Below are 22,941 nucleotides of genomic sequence, written 5' to 3'. Positions count from 1 at the left end.
TTAATGTTGAAAATTATTATAAATGATTTGTGTGGTATCCAGGCTATTTACCCCGTGTCGCGACCCTTAAAAGCTTCTTCAGTCTTCTCGAAGCACGTCTCACTAGATCGACTTGAGAAATAAATGGAGCGTTACTTAAAACTGGTTAAAGTGTGTCTTACCAGTTGAATAAAGCGGATAGATTAGCCGGTACGCCCATCAAAAATCGAGACGCGATGCACGAGTCGGTGTAACATGGAGAATCTAATCCTGGGTGCGTGTGAAACGGCACGAGCGATCGCAATTTAAGAAAGAATCACACTTTGTACACTCGCATTCGCGATCGGTATCTGTCGTGAGTAGGCGTGAGCACGAACGAGAGCAAGCTGGATCGCTACAGAAGAGTTTCAGTTAATAATAGACTAAGGAACTCTGTGCGAATTATTTTAAATATATTTTGATCTATCGCCAATAAATCTCATAAATTATAAAGAAATTTTTACAAATTTTTAAGTTTGAAATGCGTCCTTCATAATATATTCGCAATTTAGTTGAAATAATTGAAAAGATAAATTATATAATAAAATCTTAATATTCAAATAACGTATCTACGAATTACATAGATATTTATACGAAATTTGAACAAAAAAGAATTCTATTTTTTTAATTGTTCTATTTTGAAATTATTAATATTAGTAACCCAGTATATACGAAGAGAAAGATATTTTCAATTTCATTTATAATTTGTTCTGTGTAATACTTGATTTATACTTGCAGTTTTAGAATTACATAGGCTGACATATGCGCGATACTCGGTTCTTATCTTATAGCAACACTGTAATCTACAGTGTACTACTTTAAATTATAGTACACGTCATAATCTTTTCTTCTAAAAATTAAATCGATAATATTATATTTTTACATGCATATCTATAATCGATATAATCGAAAGCGTATAGATATTTTTTGGCATATAATTTTTTGTTGTTTTACAAGCAATTATTATGTTTCAGTAGATAATAATTGCTTGTAATATGTATTTCGGTAGGTCATAATTTCTTTGTGACGATTAATTATTTCAATTTTAGAATCAAATACATATTATAAAAACTTTTTATATAAAATATAAATGTGTTAATATTAAAAATTAAAGAGCTCTGAAGCGTCAAGCTTGAATTGTATGAATTATGTTTAATATCTAAATGTAATTATAAATATAATTATAATGCATATAATTATAAATATAAATATTATTATATTTATAATTGTGAATATAAAAAAAAATAATTTTTTCTAATAATACAAGGATAAATATAAATGCCAAAAGAATTTAAATTTATATACAGAAATCTAAATATAAAGCTTTTATTAACAAGATATTAATTATTAAAAGTTGCATTACATGATAACGCATCACCAACCAACAATCCTCTTCCCGAAAACAATTTACGAAAATATCTTTGTGCAAATTTGAGAATACGCAGATGCGGAAGTTGAGGGAGTCCACAAATCGACGCTTAATCTCGTTCGATTGGCAACTGACACAAGTGTGTCCCGCGAACAGTAGTAACGAGTATATCGATCGGTCGAAAATACTTATGACGACAGCATGCATGCGACACGTTTACAACTTGGCGTCTCGCTCAGGCTCGATATCGGTGTTCGTTTTTGTATGCCGTTTATATGCCGTCGGTTTGCCTCAGGTAGGCAGGGTCGTCGGTGCGGTTTTGTTTCTCTCGAATCGTCGTTGAGGAAACCGGACCTGAAGTTTCACATAGGGCCACTCGGATCAATCGACAAACTGCCGATCGATATGTGCGGCCCTTACGAGGGATCCGAGAGAGTCGACCCGGTCGTCTCGACTACCGTGGTAAATCTCGGGATTTTTTAGCCTCGTAGTCAGCTATAATGTAGAATGAGGGGAAGAGTTGTTAATTCGTTACCGGACATCGTATTCGTGCTTCTTGGGAGAGAGAGAGGGAGAAGTAACTCATGTCCGTTCGCTCGGTCGTGTTCAGTTCTTGAAAAGAAAAAAAGAACGATTAAATCCTGAGATACATAAGAAATTTACATGCAATTTTCGTGACAATTTTTTGCAATATAATGGTAATAATTAATTTATTATAAATTATAATTATTAGCTGGCGTTCAGGATTTTTTGCATGTATATCATGAATATTCCTGATATAATTTATATGCAAAGAGAATTAATCGGGTGGCTATATATATAGGCGAAACACGCAACGCATTTTCATTAGCGTGACATTAACAATTAATTTATTTTAAATTGAGATAAAATATGTTTCTTTCTCTGCTTACTATGGAAATCAAATATTTCAATCTTAGTGAATGATTAATTTATAATTACGTCAAATATACAATAAATTATAGAACACCATTGTGTACACTTTCCTATTTTTTAATTCTTTAAAGGCTCGTACAAATCCATAGACAAGAGGGTTCATTGCACGATGAAATTCCTATGGCCGTTCAATTAGACTGAAGAATTTCAACGATACGGATCGATCCTGGGCGTGTTCCTTACTTCGGCAGATTGCGAAATCCAGACGGAGAAATGGGTATGGGCCCGAGGGAAAATCGAACACGTGGTTTCGTCAATAAATGTAGGTAGGTATGCCGTAGGGCATGTGCAGGAGGAATAGCGGTACGTCTACGAATCACGGACGTTCCTAGGAACGTTTTGAATGCTAACGACGACAAAAGGGACCGTCTCTCCGTTAAGGATCGGAAAGGGTCCGCAGGTACGACGAGTTGGAATTAATACGAGCTCTCGCATCGGGTCAACAGAGAGAGGAAGACGGAAACAGAGACAGAAAGAGAGAGAGAGAGAGAGAGAGAGAGAGAGAGAGAGAGAGAGAGAGAGAGAGAGAGAGAGAGATTGAGAGCCGAGCGAGACCGTGAACTTTCTATGTGGTAGAGAAAAAAAAAAGACCGCGACTGTCTGCTATGCTCTCGGTAATAATACCAAATCGCGGTACCCCGAGAAATGATCTAGCAGGTCGAATTCTCGCATCTCCTGCGCATGTTCTCTAACATTTTCTATCAGATTCTTCCGCCGTAGGCTCTCGTTGCCGTAAGCTCACTAGCATTTACCTTTTTCCTCCTCTTTCAATATTCCCTTTTCTTTGCTCCTTTTTAGACGCATTCATATGACAACACAATCGACATACGATCCGAGCTATTGCTGAAGTGAAATCGCTAACGTTGGAATTTCTGCCAATAATAAAAACCGAAAATCGTGAGAAAGGCCCTAGATATTTTGTATTTCTAATTATACACAATAAGTTTCGATGTTTCATAAATAGATAAATAGAGATAGCTATTATATAAATACAAAGAATGTACAAATAATTAAAATTAAATATAATCAATTTTATAGTGTAGCTTTCACAAAATATCTAAATTCTAATTCTAATTAAATAATTAAATTCATAGCTTCAATCTCGGCTATAATATAAGCTTGCAAAGTTTCGTAATTATATGAAATTCAGATATTATGATATATACGATCTTTCTCTTAAATATAAATAATGATTGATATATTTCACACATTAATTTATGTATATGTTCTTTCTTGGCCAAAGTTATAAGAATCTTAGCGAATCAAAATAAGATTTTTAACAACACGTAAAACTTTTATTTAAATAGATAGAGACTTATTACTTTTTTTGTTAAAAAATATTTTTAATAATATTTGTAATAATAAAATTAAAAGAAAAAAAAATATTGAAATAGAAGAGAAATAATGAGGCGTTCTATATGTAATCATCGTGCCTACACGATGGCTAACAGTAAGTTTCAGCTTCGATAAATTATTTAACGTAAACATTTTTTTAATCTTTACACTTGTCATTTTCGGTTTGTCTTCGCTCTGATAATTCTGAAAAATGTACTTTTTGCAAAACTAGACACACTTTATTTTTATTTAAATTTTAAATTCATTAAAAAAATTATGTTTTTTCATAACCTAAGAAAGAAAAAAAATTCTAGAAAAAGCTATTATAAACCGAAATAATAAGTTTAGAACGCTATTATTGTTCTTCTGTGTATTAATATATATAAAAGAAATACTATTTATCTACTTATTTAAATAAAAATTTTACATGATATTAAAAAATATCCAATTTTTTGATTCTCTAGATTCCTATAACCCTTAAGTTTTTTCATTCTCAATCACTCAATTTTGACTCGTTAAAGCCTTTCGTAACAATTGCGTTCTAACTGTGACTTTCTAACGATAGGGAGAGCTAGCATTATCAATCTTATAACATAAACAGAGATACGAGCGCTTATCATGCAGTTGCACATCCTATAAACATAGATATGAGGTAAATAGTACCGGCAAGAAAGATATATACATATATGCATTAATAAATATGTCCGTGCATGCATTTGCATATGTACACGAACTATTTATACAATTGCACTCATGCTACCTCGCGTCGATTCATTGGCCATCGGCTTTTTCTGCGCATGCATCGACAATGAGCAAATGGCGATGAATTATTCGGTTAACAGTCATAGCGTTGTGTTCCACACAAAAGTACTTCGCCATTTTAATCGTATTATTCTCGAAAAATTCTAGTTTGCGTATAAATAAAAATTCGAGAAAATTAATATAATAATTCTCTAAATTTTAAAATTAATTTTGCCGAGTTCTGTATAAAAGATCAAATTGGATCACTGTTACATAAGGCTTCTAATTTATTTAAAAATAGACAAAAAGATATAGATATATTTTGCAAAATAATTTTCAAAGTCGGAGAGATCGAGCTTATGTTAGACATTCCGTCAAACTGTTGTCGAAATTTCGACGTTCGATCTCTTTTTATTTTCAAGAGCCCAAAGCTTACCAGGGTCGCTTTTGAAAAGGGATCATGAGAAGAGAGGACGATTCTTTGATCATAGGGCGAGAGAGGAAAGCAGAAGGAAACGCTATACGTGCATCCCTCTCTATCTCATGCGCGCGCGAAGTGAAGTGTATGGTATACGTCGTGTAAGGCACACGCGCCAGGCGAGCGGTACAACAGCAGGTGAAGCTCACAGCTGCTGGACAGCTGGACCGATATCTGGCTCGCAGCTACATTCCAATGCGAGTACGAGACGCGCGCGATAAGGCGAGCCGCGCGCCTCGCCGTCACGCCACGGCCACGCAGCGTACCGCGCGATACAACACGCGTAATGTCATGCCGCCGCCAGTCAATGCGAATTACGCGAGTATGTACACGCTGCGGCTGCGGCGGCGCAACGCTGTCTCGCCGTTCGCTCTTGTCGTCGTCGTCGTTGTCGCCGGTTACTCTAGCGATTATATTCGCGATTAGATTACTGCTCGCTCAAGCCGGTTGCGTGGACGGGCATTATCTAACGACAAGAAGCTAGCAACCAGCTTGCGACATCATCGCGAATACATATACTATCTCTATTCGCAGCATTTTTTAATGACACTCTTTTTTGAATAAAAAGTACATGCGTATTTTAACAAAATGCGCTCTCTCTCTGTTGATATTTATTTTTAATTTGTTTTGATTTGTTTTTTGATCTTCCTCTGATCAAAGATTGATTCTATCAAAAAATCATTGACTTTTATCAGATATCACTATCGTATAAAAAAATCAGAAAATTACTTTGGTTTACGATATATTAGAGCCAATGGATAAGTGTTTTATTTTTGCTTTTTTTTATCTAAAAAAAAACATTTTAATATAATAATAATCTATCATATAGTCTCTTCTCTTTGACATGTATATATCCGTCTTAAAATTGAAAGAATGACAGTTAAATTATATGTTTTTGAAAAGACACATTAGCACAATTGTTCGTATAGATTTTAGTGAGCTTTAAATAGTTATCTAGGATATGCCTTTAGGACGGCGGTGTGTGGCGCCCAGGATATGACGTCAGCATGCGTGTCGTCTCCGAAGATGCGTGCGATACACGCGGCTTGTTTTTAGCGTCGATCGTATACGAGCTCGCGCCGACTTCTGAAGACTCTATACGTGATGGGCATTAAAGATGCTTCTCGAAAATGGGAAGTCATACACGTGTGAGTCGCTTCTAAGGCTCTTTAACGATACGAATTGATAGAAAATAGAATGTCTTTCTCATTACACGATATTACGTATATTAATTTGTTATGAGCATATTTAATTAATTAGTCAATTTAGAGCAGGTTCTTTCTTATATATAACGCGTTTAATTAAATGCCAAGATATTAAAGAATTTTTAATTAAATTACAAACAATTCGAAGTGAATTCCACTTAGCGATATGATGTTTGCGGAATTGATCGATCAAGGGATATCGAGTTATAAATCAATTAAAATACCGCGAAGTGAGTGTCTAGGATGTCCGAGGGCTCGTATAGATATGCATTTTGATTTGTTTCGAGCCTTCACTGACTCACTCGAGTGACTCATATACACACCGAGGTACGGTATCGCGCGAGTCAACGACGATTCGCGCGAACACACACGTTCATATCCATTCGCGCTACGCATGCACCGTCAACATGACAAGAAGCGTGGATAAGGATATCCTCGCGAGAGTACACAGGCTGACTAATTTCACGATATCGCCCTGCTAATGTTACGTCGCACGGCTGCCATCACATGAGAAGCACAATGTGCGGAATAGTTCAAGGTTGACGAATGAGGATATTTTTTCACTCAACAACATGGAAAAATAGAATTAAAATCAAAATACATTTTATTAACACATAATTATATTTTAATTATATTTTTTTTTTTTATGAAAATATGTATATATTTGCACAAATACATATGCAAGTCTGATAATTAGCCACGTGAATAATGTTATAATCTAAAAATAAAAAAAAAAAATAAAATAAAATAAGAACGATATTATAAGAATTCTATTGAAAGAGAATCTTTCACAAAATTAAGCGCAATAATTTATGTTATCTAATCTTTTCTTTACGGCACCGTGACAAGATAAGACAGTTCATGATTATATATCAAACAATTACAGATCTATTATTTTCTTCCTAATCAGCACACATTAAATAATGTTATCATAGATCAGAACTACAATAGATTAATGATATAGCGCGAAGCTTTTCTAGAAAAGTTGAATATTTATCTAAAATAATACACATTTTACTTCACTTTTTTTTTTTTAATTCCAAAAAATATTCTCAATGTTCAAATGTTAGCAAGATCTCTATATATCGAGAAATTTCCATATTCAATTATAATATTAATTATACATTCTCTGAACTAACTTTTGTATATCTTAATAAGTAGCTAAAACGTTAAAAAGAATAATAGCAATGGGATAATATTATACAATTTGATCTGCTTGGCCGAGTTTTTTGAAACGATCCTGAATTCTTTTTTATACAGCCGTAATACATACGGTGTGATGTTCAGTGTCTAATCCGAAGAAGAGCTGGCCGCTCGAGAAAATCCTTCGGAGTTGCACGTGAAAACAAAGCGAGATGACGAGTGATCCGGGTACCCGCAGCGAGGACCGAGGACTACATTATCGGGATCGCGTCTCTTGACCGCATAGAGAAACGCGATCCGAGAGCTACGGGTACTCGAAGACCTTCGAAGAAAACCAGGAGAAACCAGGAGAACGTATATATGCGCATATAGATTGTGGATCCTTGGATCCTATAGCTGGAAATCGAAAACTTCGTGGTGCTTTAAAGGACCTCACCTTTGCAAACAGCGCAAAATCAATAAAGTACTAAGCGATTTAAAAAATATATTGCAAAATAAAGTTTTAAGAAACAAATAATGCTACTGTATTTTTCGAAAATTTAATTTTAAACAGATTTTTCTTTAATGAAGAATATTATAATCTGAGTCTCTTGAAATATTTTTATTATAAAAGTTACTGACTTTGAATAAATCTGTAGAACAGACTGTATATAAGACTTTTAAAAACTAATTAAAATAACTGGCTCGATTCCATCAGAGCGAGTTGACTGGCGGTTTATCGAGGTATTTCTCGATCAGCAGTGCACGAGTAGATAAGGACAAGCTGGATCGCACCATGATGGCCGGTTGGAGGGAGCGAAGTACGAGATAAAAGCGAGAGGGACGTGAGCGGTTTAAAGGAAGAACGATAAACGGCAGTCGCGTGGAACTCGCGAGGTTCCGTGTTCGTACATTATGCCCGTACGTAGCATACTAATGGCAATTTCGCCGAGGCCCTTAGCCCATACGCAGCGCTAATATTTATTAAGGGGTCCCCGCGCGCGCGCGCGCGTGTCGATTCCGAATGCGCGAGGCGTAAAACGCGCGTGGGTCGTCGTCTTTGGTCGCGTGGTGCAACCTCTTAACTGCTTAACCGCTCATTGTACTCATCTTACCTTTCTCCTACTTAGCATTCAAGCATAATAATAACAGTGATCAAGATCTCGAGTTAAAATTTCTCGTACGAATATACGGCGAATGCAATTTTCAATTATTACGAAGTTACAAGTTCTCGTTGTCTTAGGAAAAAAAAAAAAAAAAGAATAGATGTAAAAGTGATAAACGATAAAACGTTGACTTGTAAAGTCTGAATTATCAGTAGCGTGTTTTCTGCGCGTCTACTAACATCGCATAATAATTCTCGTAATTCTTCGAAATTGTATGCGTGACCAAGAGATATTTTGAAAATTACTCCAAAAAAAAAAAAGAGAGAAACAGTCCCGAAATGATGACATAAAGTCGACGGGACATCCTGTCTAGCCTTGCTCATTTGCGGAGGAAACGTAAGGTCAACATATTCGAGTTTATCTGCACGGGATGTATATCATTTCGAGTAGTAAGGCGCGATGCGCGAGAAGAGAGAAGCCGAAAGAGGAAGTAGCGGGAAAGAGAAATATACGACGGGAGAAAGCAGAGACGCGCCTGCCACAAAATAACAGACGTAGCGTGTCGCTACCCACCGTGACGCGGCATCGTGCACCGCATTTCGTGAATTTTCACATCCGGCGCATTGTGCGAAACGGCATACCGTCGCACCGCTCGGACCCTTAAATTATCTGCGGAAGTCGCGGCACGAATTCACCATCGATTATTTCGCGCGTACGGCCCTTACGGTTTTATGCTCCGCTGATATCAATAGAAATTTATTCAGCAAAAGTGTGATAACAAAGAAAACATCTCGTCAATATTATGTTGAAATATTATAACACTATATGAGATGTTCCAAAAAAACATATTTGATATTTTAATTTAGTTTTTGAAAATTGAATTTTATAATTTTTCTTTCATCAAATAATCAATTAAAAAATTCTTCACGTATTTTGCGATGATATATTTAATGATATGATGAAGATTGCAGTGTAAAAATGAAAATCGGACATGCTTTGCCATCTGTTGAGCATCGACTGAATCCTGTGTGATAATAGTGTACGGATGATATATAAATCGTTTAATATAAATATTATAGAAAATTGATAAAAGATGAGCAGATATTATTTGATATATCTCGTATAACTTTTATGTATTTTTAAATTATTTACAAGAACAAACTTAAATGAAATAAACTTATCTTTTCGTAATCATCAGAAGATAATTCATGATTCACTTTTTACCTCTGAGAAATAAAATCAGAATTACAAATTATTTTCTTTTTTATCTTTGAATTTTATAAAAATTATATATATATATTTTTTTTTTTAAATTATTCTAATAAAAATTGTTTTTAATTAAAGTTTTATTGCAAAAAATCTTTCAATTTCATAAATTAATGTTAAAAAGTACAGTGGAATCAAAAATTAAAAGCAATCTTTGTATGATAATACGACAAACTGAATTGTTTTATCATATGTCGACTAGGGAAATATAAAAAAATGCTATTATATTATAATATTATTGCATTAATATCTCAACGTTATTATTTTAAAATATTTTTGTAATTGAATTTCGAGTTTGATTTTTATTAGAAAGTTTGCTGTATGCTAATTAAAGAATATACGTAAATTAGATATCATTCATTATATGCTAGTAATTTAATTTGATAGATTATTTAATTTTTTTTATTCTTTCATCTGTTTGAACAAAGCAAGCTAAAGAGAGCTTTGCATATATGAATAATTGGTTGCCAACTCACAGGCAGTTTCATATAAGAGAGTGAAATTATGTAGGCTGATTGTGCAGATTAAGCACGCTTGCTTCACCTTTTTCACGTACATATCTCAAATATTTTTGATTTTTTCTATTTTAATAGAATAAACTTTCTTAATGAATGTAACTTTTTCGACGATAAAAATGTGGAAAATTTATTCCTTAAAAAATTAATTAAATTCCTTTTTTTATGAAAGTAATGTTGCAAAATTTAATGCTTCGAGTAACATTATTTAGTTTTTAAACTGGCAATCTTGTCTTGAAATACGATCATTCAGAACTATCCGTAGAGCGCAAACAATCGTATATACCGCACATTATCGTAAACCCCGCTATCAAATAAAGTGCCGAACGAAATCGAGAAGAACGAAAAGGGGAAAAGCAGCTTTTCTCAGAATGCAAATCGCGAATTGGATGCAATTTATGAAAAATCCGTGAGATTGGGTCAAAACGAAATTGCTGTCGATTACACGATCCGTTTTATTGCTCTTTTTGAAAATGAACCACTTAAAACGTGGGAAAGATAAAAAAAAAACGGTTCTATAAAATTAAATTTCTATAAAATGTAAATAGATTGCGAATGCTTGTTCCTTTATTAACTCGCAGCGCGCTTTTCCTCGCAAGAAATTATTCTCGACATTTAATTACGGATATATATGAAAATTGAGTTAAAAATAGAAATGCGATAAATAGTCCATACACAGATCCTATGTATATAGTAACCACGTCCGAGAGCGGATGCACTTATCCACTTCTTGCCACTTCGGGAGGATTCGGTCCACTTCAAACTCGACCGATAGATTTCAGTTCACACACAATTTTGCGCTCGAAGGAGAAATCGTTTTGTTTTAACTTCCTTTTATGTGCTAAGAACGAAACTTTAAAGAAAACGCGTGCGAGAGAAATATTAAATATTCCATTTATTTTCTGAACAAATAGAAATTTGATGTACATTAAATTCTGAAATAATTTTATGTACAATAATTATAATTTTAAATTCTGGAATAATCTATTAAATTTGTACGATATAGATTCTAGACATTAACAGACGAAAATAAGCGAAGATCAGCAGTGCAATTCTTTGCGCATTTCCGGTAGAATTAGATATTAACGACTTTATTACGTCATCTTGATGCGTCATCCGGGAATTGCAGTCGATGCATATCTGCAACCGTCAGCAACTTTGTTAACATATGAAGTTGTCTCGTTAAATCGGCTAGAAATCTCACGAGACATTCGCAACCAATCAGGTCAGTAAACGACTTAAAATTGATATATACGAAGATATTATTTTATTAAATTATAATAATATATATAATTGCTCATTTTCTTCTTTTTTATATTAAATTAACAAATATTAACAGTTTTCAGGCAAGAAAAAGAGAGAGAATAACAAAATTTAATATTTCTTAATATTCTGACGTAAACAAAATAAAAATCTTTGCATAAATAAGAAGTTTCGAATTAATTAAAAGATATAAAAATAACCAGATTCTAATATATATATTGCATGCTATATAATGCGATTTACCTTTCGCCAATAAATCTATATGAAATGCTCATCAAGCCGTATGATTCGCACGCAAACTGCAATTGCATCGTTGTGCACAGCATGTTGAAAGGCAAATTGCAGTTTTATTTTACCAATGTAACCACCAATGCGATGATGCGGCGCATAAGATTGAAGAAATTGAAATTTTCGCTTTTGTGTTACAATTTTTGCCATTTTTACATATTTACGTCATATTTACCCTCTATGATGTCTCCTTGCAGGAATGACCTTTCATTTAAGAACTTAGAAAAATCAAGTTTCGTATTACACATTGTATACACAATATGTATACACAAGCTTTATTTAAAAAAATAGTACTCAAAATTTATTTTCTATTATAATCTATTCTATTTTAAGATTTTTTGGAGTTGTATTTTGCATATAATTCACATTTATGTTAATTTTTTTAAACATTAATAAGCAGATATATGTCGCACAATATTAGAAAATCTATAAAACTCTTGTAATAAGAATTTTGCAAAAAAAAAAAAGAAAAGATTTAGAAAATGTGTGAGACGTTAAATGAAAATGGCAAGAATTTCTCAAGCATATATATTGGAGTTTTACATCGTAAATAATGAACATATAGCATAACAAAATTTTGAAGAAATATTAATTTCTGCTGCAATGTATTACTTTAGCCACCCGCGAGATCCAATAATCTGATAAAATAAATAAGCAATTAATTCTGTGTAATTTATCGATGTTTATACGTATCACTATCGAGAACAGTATGTGATTTGCGGCGTCGTATTTGCGGTCCATATTTTCTCTTAAGGCCAACCGCACTTACCCGTGTGCGATTATGAACTGTCCTAAGCAGCGCATATTACTTATGTTCACATTTGGAGTAGCAGAGTAATATGTTCCATTACGAGTACCACCCGCGCATGCATTTCTCGCTCGTGTTTGTTCTCGTGGTCTCAAGCTGATCGCACAATGATGGAACTATTTATCTTAGGAGAGACATTTTCCGGTTAAAATAACTCGTTCGTCTCTTCGACGTTGCATGAGGACATCAATTTTGTCGTTGCTTTGGTTAACGCAGCTAATTGAGAATGACAGAATATAATTATAATGCCGTTAATTAAGAATCTCAGTGACTGGCGGTCTTATGCCATTTTCATCAATGAATCGAACACCGCAACGGAATCACGGAAATTTATCATTTTACGGTCATATTGACAAGAGATAAACTAATAACCCGCAAATCGATCGATTGGTCGGATAGAGAAGCGAGGCGTTCATTCTACCGATTAAATGAATTTGCACGAGCGGATCCCCGTTAACACTCCGATCGCCGCAAACCAATCTTCCTATTCGATTCGACATATCATACATTTTGAATTTCGATTTCAGCCCTCGAGCGAAAAATTACAGAATGTTACAGGTGGTCAATTTCATCTCATTTCTACGCGAATTTTTTTCATATTTTCTGTTAAATATTCAAAAATTTTCATTGTGCGGTAAGAATTAAATTGGAATAATAACAAGTGTATCAAACATTAATAAGAAAAATTGATAATATTGCTTTATTTACTACTCCATTTGTCCTTTATTACAATGATATATAGAAACAAAGTTATAGTTATAAGTTATGTTTAACAGTTTTAGAATTATTCAAAATTGTTGAAAGAAACGTAATGTTCACAATTATAATCGAAAAATAAAACAGATGATACCTGCATGTTTCTTGTGTTAATGAATTATATGTATATATAAATCATTAGTGCGTTTTTTTTTGCGCGCTCTTCGTAATAATATTACATCATGAGTAGCGCAACATTATTGTTTAAATGAAAGATATAATTATGGTCAATAAGAAGCTCGGCTGTAACTGCCTGCTACAAAACATTGTTCGATAAATATTAGCGCGTAATACTTCTTATACAATTAATTAGTAGAAATGTTAAGTAGTTGACGTTATGTAAATATTATTTCTCTCTTTTGCGCTCTTTTTTTAAATATTATTATAGCAAATTTTATTTATATTTCAAAATTTTATAAATATATAAATAAATTAATAAATATATAAATAGATAAACATAAATAATAAATAGATAAACAAATAAATTATAATTTTTTTTTCTTTATAAATATACATTTATATAATATATATATATTAATATAGAGAATAATTTATTATGTAAAAAATATCACATTTTTTACACATAGATAGTGAAGCTGAAAATAGTATTAGAAATATTACTGGTATTATAGTATTATATTTATAAAAATAGTGCCATATTTTATAGTAAGCAGTTTCGTGGCCGAGCTTATTACTGACCATAATTGTGTCTCTTTCGTTTAAACAATATTATGATAATCATGATGTAACATTATTATGTAAAAACATCTCATTGTCAGAGAGCACGAACATCACATGAGACTAATGATTTATATAACTCTATATAAATACGTGCTTCTTAATTGCGTAATGATCAAATAATTATCTTAATCAGACCAAATCAGTTTATCCGATTAACTTCTTCATTCATTCATCTTTCCAACTTCGGACACGTGCCGCATTGACATAAACGCCAAACTATAATTCAGTACGACCACATACCGTGATATATCAAATGCATCAGAAAAAGACTGGTATTTCATCTATTCGCTTATATCCACGACGTTATGTCCACGATGGCTATTTGTTTCGAGTACTCGCCAATGCTGTTTCGCAGGCATTATTAAAATAGGGCTATTACGCAATTTGCATGGCGACAATGGCATAAGGCGCCGCACCCTGAAAAGGGGGCTGCGCGATAAACGGTAATAACGCGGTTCTTGATATGATGAAGAAAAAGGGAAAGTCGAGTAATCCTCTTTTCTCGAGTCTGAGGATATTCGAACGAGGTAGATAGCGAGAACCACGAAAAGACAGATGGAGTATAGGCATATGGGAGATAAAAAAGAAAGCGATAAAAGATATAATTATTTTACCGTGCTCTTTTTATCGCCGTATATATATAGCGTAAGCGATCAATGTACGTGACATTTTCGATTTTGAATGGAAAACTAATTCTTGTATGTAAAAAGAATATCATTTTCTCAGCATCATGTTCAATTCTCAAAAAAATTCAATTGCATTATCAAAAAAATGCATAACTTAAAATTCACACAAACATTATCTGGAATAGTGAAAAATGACTATAAATAATATCGTAAAAGTTAAAATTATAAACACATATATCAAACATATATACAAATCATATATATGAGTCTACTATATTCTCTCTATGGTAATTTTGAATAAAATATAAATATTCTCACACACGCAGAAATATGTTAGTGTTTCACCTAAAAATAATTTCTAAAAATAATTTGAGAATAAATACTTGTGTGTGTGTGAAAATCGTAACTTTTTTTTTAATAAAAAATTTAGATGAAAGAGGTTGCCTAGACACAATATACACAAGAATAGTAACATGATCTAGTCGTATTTCAAAAGAGGACAAACAGTACTTTCATTCTACTCGTAGAAAATTGAATATTTTTTGGTAGATTCATAGTGACAAGAAATCGATTGTATCTGTGTACGCTAGTCCTTCGTGGGTCTGCTCCGCAAACAGCGATGACAATTGACAATTGCGAATTGTTTATTGTATTGACGTTTATTGATGTTTAATATATTTATTTTTTTAAAAAACTTTTTATATGAATTTAGATTACGGAGAAGGCAAAAAAATTCAACAGATATATTATTATACAAATGAGAGATTCGTTATCAAAATACTATATTAGACAAATTATTACAAATTATCTATCTCGTAAATAAAATATTTATTCGATACTTTAACAGGACGTGTTTATTTCAAATATATAAAGCAGATATAGATAAGTTTTTCATTTAAATCTTCACAATATCAATCAAACATGAGAATAGAACGCGTTATATAGAAAATTGATGATCTGAACGTGACTAACGATTAGTAACTCGAAATTTTTTCTTCGTTTGTTTTCATCTCTTTTTTTTCTGATTTTTTGTCTTCTCGCAAAATGTTTGTCTAATGTGACTCGCCTAATTTTATTATTCACCCGAGTAATATTTCTCTAAACGGTTTGGAATTATTTCGTTGAGCTTTGATGCGTGATGCGCTTATGTTCTATTATCTCCGATATATCAAATACCTCAATGCACAGTGTAACAAGCAACATTGCAGTAAATTAAATGCACAAACTAGATTGCCATCTGTTACGTAGACCAAGCGAGGCCTATCGATGCGAAAACAGACGCGTATACGGATTAGAGGAGAGGAATAACATGCAGTTTGCATTTCGGCTGATGTTCCTGGTATCCTATTTCTAAAGCAACTCAACAAATAATATTACTCAAAGATATTCAAAAGTAACAATTAAAATTCAAAAGTTTTATCTTTCTCTTTTTCTCTCACGAGTGAAAGTACGAGATTTTATTCATGGTGCACCATCGTAGCTTATTTTTGATTGTATTTTGCGATAGGATATGTCATTATAAACACTGATACTCATGATTACTTAAAGGAAATCGTAAAAACGCAGAAATATTAATTTGCATTGAACAAATATTTATCTCCTAAATTGAAGAAATAAGAATCCATTTTGGAGCGTAATAATAAATCATATTTTCCTTTATTATTATATAATTATTATATAACGTGCTTTTTCTCTCTCAATCAAAAATATCGTGTACACTTCTCAGTAAAACTTACATAATGTCGTGTGCGAAAAAAAAAGATATCGATCGCTTTTTCGTCGCACGGTCCATTTAGCAATCTGTCGGAGTTTCCTCGACAGAAAGCCGCCGTTAGTCTGCACCAATAATCAATTTATCAAGGGGTCTTTGAAAGTTTTCAGGGGCAAGCACCTGTGGAATACATCTATGCTTAGAAATCTCAAGCGGCGGCGGCGGCGGCGACTCGTCGATAATGGAGGTGCGAGATTTGAATTCGTATACGAATGCAAGCTGAAAATTCGCGAACGATTGCGAGGGCAGAGTAGGAAGAACACCATGACCGAAGTATGCGGGTACGTGTGATTGGACGAGAATGCTTCGGTGGCGGATTGGCGGCGACAGGGGTGGGAACCGGTCCCGGGGGTGGGGACGTGCATGGAGGGTGCGAGAGTCGCAAAGTCGCGCGGGGCTTATATAAACGCGCGACGAACAGTTTGCCTTCGCAGAGCCGTATCCACCGTCGCTGGACGACAGACTATCATCCCCGCAGAAACTCTTCGGTAGACCCTCTTCTGTCAGCTCTCCGGCTTTTAGCAGCGTCAAGGTACACATTCATTTTCTAAATGCATTTATCTCCCGTCTTTGCGCAACAAAATCTTTCAAGAGAAATGTCCCGTAAGATCATCTGCACTTTTTCTTGTCTATAGATTTCACCAAAAATTAAAATAGTATTTTTTAACAAAAAAAAATATTGAGACCGAGAATGCAGTGTTATGATTAAAAATGTAGATGATTTTATCTTTTTAAAAAAGTAAGAAAATATATATATATAAATTTAATATATAGATTTTACATATATTATATTTTGATAAAAGGATAATATAAGGCTTTATTCCTCGTTTAATTTCAAGCGCAATATTGTTTTAACAAAGATTTAGTTCGTAGAATAATGGCAAAAATATTTGAAGCTAATTTTGCTGCAGCAATATATCATTGACAATAGTAATTGTTTACATAAACCGGATAATAAGTTGCACATATTCCCGCAATCCGATACACTCTGTCAACTAGATAAGTAAGTTTGCGTTTGCGATTATCCAATAGAAACTTTTGGCACTTCGTTCCGCAGTAGTAAAACCTTACGATATTTCAGTCAGTAGTAGCAGTTTAACACGGTAGAAGTTATGACGAATAATTGAAAACCTTACCCGTAAGACAAGTTGAATATTATTATTATTATTTTAAAGCTGATACTAACTTTATTCGATATATTGGTGAGGAAAATTAATTCAATTTTTTTTTTTTTAATACATGGTTAAAATAAAGTTTTCTAAAATATTTTACGGAATTTTATATAATATAATATAAAAAATTATTATAGAGATTATTTTATTTTCAATTATAAAATTATTAGATATCAGTTGTATATTAAACAAGTTTTTACACAATTTTTTTACTTATTTATAGGAAAATATTATGTTTCTTTTAATAATGATAAGAACTCTTCAAACAACGATAGATGAAAATATACTTTTCAAAAATAGAGAAAATAATCTATTTTCTAATCTGTGTTTTGCATGCGATATGTAAAAGCAAAATTATTTTGGCGTAACAATAAAACAAAAGAAGATACAAAGGTGTACATTGTGTGAAAATGACGCGAAGAAATTATTTAAGTTGTTAAATCGTGAGCATATTATGGGATTTGTACAAAGTTCAACAAAAATGACCTAGTAAATTCATCGAAACGCGAAAAGTTTTGCTTGCTTAAAAGCCTACGTACCCTCGAGCACTCGTCGGAAAAGCGAAATGAGATGGTGTGGGAAGAAAAGATTATTTTAATTAAATAATGACCAACCTGTATAAGAATTTTTCCCAAATTATATATATATATCACTAGTACAATATAATTAAACAAGAAAAATCCATTCTTTATTTAAAAATCAAGTAAACTTTACTCTCTATCACAGATATATAATATCAATTTTTATTATTATAAAAGAGAGAAAAATTTTTGCCATTTAATGTAAAAAACTTGTGATAATTTAGATAAGATTATGATCTTTTTCAAAAGCAAAAAATTAATTCTAAATTTATATAAAAAAAACTCTTGTTTCTAAGTTCGCATCAAAAAAGTCTTATTAAAATTAAGATTGATTATATCGGGTCATCTTGTATTAATAAAACCTTGCATAAAATTTCACTTGCACGGACATCGTTGCGCGTTTCCGCCGCAAAATACCTATCGTCACCAACATTCATTCCACGCTCGTAGCACAACGCGATCGCGGTTGAAAGGGTATGTAATAGCTTGTAGCGACAAAAGGATTAATTGTTGACAGATAAAGCACCTAATGAAGCGCATACACCGCAATAACCAATCGTGATTCTGCAATGCTATTGCTGGTGCACGAAAAGAACAACTAGCGCCTATTTGGAAACAAAACATGAAAGCGTCGGAACTGCATTGCGGTCGCATTATGATAATTTGCAGTCGATTAATATCTAATTACAGCCGGACGTGAGCAAACGCGCAGTAGGATTATTCCGCGATGCGCGTATCCTCGTAATTTCCCCTTCAATTACCATGATCGATTAATAAGATTAATCAACCAATCAATTGCTTGCTAATTATTTCTTTAAATTGCTTGCTTGAAAACTAGCATAACTAATGAGCTTTTTAATAAATAATTATTTACAAATCATATATTATTTGAAAAAAAAAAAAACTATTCTATTCAGAAAACTACGTTATTTGCAAAACTATAAATTAATTTTGTAGGATTTAGACGAACTCGTCGACATCAAAAGCGGTGTGTGCTTCCATATAAATAATAAAAAACTTTTTGGCACGCAGCTTTACGTGTTTTCATCTGAAACTTTTTAGAATTGTGATACCAAGAAAAGCATCAACGTTCTTCCTACCAATCGAAAAATCGCTTCATTGGCAACATGAAAGAACAGAAAAGAAAAATTGTGCCATTTTACTTTTTGAAAGCTTGGTATCCGGTGCAACTCCATAGTAAACCGATAATGTATTTTACACCCCCGCATTTGTATATTTATTTAATATGAGAAAAAGCTAAATTTTGTACGCGCGCGAGTTTTACTAGAAATATGTAATAATTTCTCTCTATAAATATTCGAAAAATTCTTATAACATTTTTAAATATGAAATATATAATTATGAGCAATTAAATAATCATGATTAAAAGAATTTATCTTTTTTAACTGTTATTATATTATTTTCAGATTATATATCAATTATTATTTATATTACTTGTAATATCATACAATTTAATTACATTAATTAATTCTCAATAAGAAGTCAGGTAAATTTTTGATACATGATTTTTAACGAATTTAAATACCTTTGTTTCCTGTTGCGATTTTAAAATTCCATGCTTAAGTCTCTGCGTCATGAAGTATTGATTAAATTTTATAAAAGCAAGATAGATTATAAAATTGAAAAAAGAGCGTGGGCTTTTATGACATAAGAAAGATGGAATGAAAACGGTCGAATTTTACTTTGTGATAACTGTTACAATTCATAATCAAACATTTACCATAGTTCGCGCGCGGAAATGTGAGTAAATATTTTACGATTGACTTTAGATGGAAGTTACGCATTTCGTTGTATTTACGAAACGATTAACAACAGTTGTCAGCGGCGCCGCGCCGGCAGAAAGATATTGAGCTAAAGAAATGGCTTCAGAATTAGCAGAGTAAAAGCAATGTTGTCTGAGCGCGCTTTTGCTGACATTTAACTAAGTAGGGAGTGAAAAAGTCGATTGCAATTAATTACTTCCTACAATATAATATTTTTTAGCAAGTATTCTTCCAGTAATTCTCTGATAACATACAATCTTAATAATAATAACATCATATTTATTTCAATATATTTAGAAATAGTGAAAGCTCAGAAGGAGAAATAGAATAAAATTTTACAAATAAAATTTCTCTCGCTTTCTTTTTCTTGCGCGTTATTTAAAAATTATTATTATGAGAAAAAACTTATAAAATGTAAAATATCTTAGAATTCTTTTGTGCAAAAAGTTAAAAGATAATAATAATAAATATATATAGTGATAGAAAAAAAGAAAGAATAATATAGAAAAAAGAAAGAAAGGGAGAGTAAAAAATCAAAGTTGAGATAAATAAAATGAAGAAAACTCTATAACTTAAGATCATCGTTAAATCTGATTATAATCAATGGACCACACACACATATAGTATACAATTATACTATTCCTATGTTTAAACAAGACGGTGTTTTTTGAAATAATTTGTATAAATCGGTGGGAAGCAAATTGCACTCTGCTCACCAAATGTCCGCGCGAAGCGGCTAATAATGTCATTTTGCAACGATACGTCTGTGTATTTTGTATGAATGGACTCTTGATAGCGAATCCTGCCTGTGTAACCGGAACGCGGTTTAACTTTCACGTTTAACGAAATGAAATCCGTGAGAGGATATACTTTGTCTGCAAACGTGATATATCTCCCGCCGTGGTAAATCATTTAAAGCATTTACTTCACTCCAATCAGTGTTCGTGCATATACGAAAGATGTATATTTCATATTTATTTCAAAATTTACGCAGTTTTAAAGACATCCATGCATGTAGAATAATTAGCATGGAATATCATTGATTTACAAAATGCGTTAATTTAATTTCCATCATGCTTTTCGACATTACGGGACATAGATATACGCCAAACTTTGAGAAAATGTATATTGTCAATGATATCGACCAAAGTGCTTGCGGCAATATATTTCGATTAAAAGTTGATTGATTTTGATTAAAAGTTTATGTGCTTTTTTGAAGTTGAGGAAAATTGATAGCAATTTTATCTGATTCTCAATGACAAAAAAACCATAGAATTGTATTTTAACAATAAAAGAAAATAGTTGCAATAAAATAAATCAATCACGGTAAAACGAAATGGTTGTCAAAAGAAAAACTCACATTAAACTATAAGACAGTATAACAATACAAATAATTTATGAAAAAAAAAATATGTATATATATATATATTATTAACACAAACATATTCACAAAATCGCTCAATAATAATTAAAATTATGAAAAAGAAACTTAAGTTTTTTAATGTATTCTGAGCAACTTTATTCTTTGAATTTACAACATTTTTAGATCAACCTTTTTAATTATGCTTTAATCAAAAGCATAGATGTAAGTTTGTTCTATCATAACAATAATTCTCGCGGAAGCTAAACTTTTGAACACGAATCACATGGCACGAAGTATCATTGATTTATAGGTAAACTCGGCAGCCTTCTCTTATTGCGATGGTCATAGAAATTTCAGCGGACTGAAAAGCAGTAGCTTTTAATATAAGCGCGAGTGGCATCATAAGCATCCATGTAAAAGTGTACAAAACCGATTTAACGGCGGCGATCGTTGTGTCTATCGTTTATAGGAGAGTTTGAAGTTCAATACTTTCCATCTATGATTTCTTTATTTTAAAGATGATTTTTCTTTGGCTAAGACAAGTTTGATTAAATGCTGATCCATCTTCGCAATCTTTTCGATTAATTTTAAAATTTTAAATTTGAAGTTAATGGAAAAATTCGTATTCTTGCGCAGATTATCTGCTTAGAAAGTAAAAGAAGGTTGTCGTTCATAAAATGGATATCCTGTATAACATTGACGTAACACGAGCATAGGAACGCGGCAGGAATTTTCTCGAGACGGACATGAGAATCGAAACTGCCGAAATGTCTTCCTCCTAAGAAAAACACCACCAAATATTGTTACCATAAAGTAAACACGGAGGCTGGTTTGTCTTCTTGATCGAAAAGATACGGGCAGCCTCTTAATAATAAAGGTCGAAGCAGTGAAAGCCAAGGCTTACGCGTAATACCGTGAAAAATGGTGCAACCGGGGAAAAATAAGCTCGCAACCGGAATATATTTCTATGAGGATAAATATATACAAGATTTTTTAATGTTTTTATATTACTCTTTTTACTATTTATTTTTTTTAAAGATGAATAGAGATCTCGATATATACAGATTGCATTCCAATAGAGAAACAAATCAATCGCTTTAATTGTTAACATTTCTCTTTTGTAAGGCAAAACAATAGAAACTCAATACTCATTAATAAATTAAATTGGCAGAATGTGAATGATTTATTAAAATGTAAAGGTGAGATTTAATTTTAATATTGAACATATTATATCCCCAAATGTGAAATACAAATGTATCTGATTATCTTGAATGAGATCGTGGTGTTTAAATATAAAGAGTAGTTTCCAAATTTAAAAAATATCTTCAAATATAATTTTGCTTGTATTTATCAATGTTAATAGTAATCTTGATTCTCTCAACTGATAGTACTGATCACGGAAATGTTCGAAATTATATGCATGATATTAGAAAGGTATATTCTATGATAGTTAATTCTAATTTATTGAATTGTAAGAGATAGAGTGTAATATTGTAAAAACACGATAAGTGTAAAATATCTCTAAATAAGTTACAAGCATAATGCGGTAATATTATATTTTATTGTTAGATAAATTTTTACGGTTATAACTATTTATAATTTGCGTATATAATGCAATTATACAATATACTTTAGCTACAAAGTATATATATATATATATATATATATATATATATATA

The 22,941-nt window shown here is 32.3% G+C and overlaps 1 protein-coding gene across 2 annotated transcripts in view; it reads left to right on the top strand.

Moving 5' to 3' along the window:
• Window positions 1-2,578: 2,578 nt before the first annotated feature.
• LOC126859316 (diuretic hormone class 2) overlaps window positions 2,579-22,941 on the top strand; it is a 33,622-nt gene continuing 13,259 nt past the window's right edge. The window contains exon 1 of one of the 2 annotated variants that reach the window (XM_050610454.1): window positions 2,579-2,607. The gene's annotated coding sequence lies outside the window, so the exon portion shown is untranslated. Of the gene's footprint in view, window positions 2,608-16,768; window positions 16,895-22,941 lie in introns of those variants that run through there. The other variant, XM_050610453.1, reaches the window with a different exon arrangement.

The sequence above is a fragment of the Cataglyphis hispanica genome, chromosome 3 (assembly GCF_021464435.1).
Source record: "Cataglyphis hispanica isolate Lineage 1 chromosome 3, ULB_Chis1_1.0, whole genome shotgun sequence".
Lineage (NCBI taxonomy): Eukaryota > Metazoa > Arthropoda > Insecta > Hymenoptera > Formicidae > Cataglyphis > Cataglyphis hispanica.
Note: the sequence above shows the minus strand (reverse complement) of the source record. Positions and strands in the feature narration are given on the sequence as shown.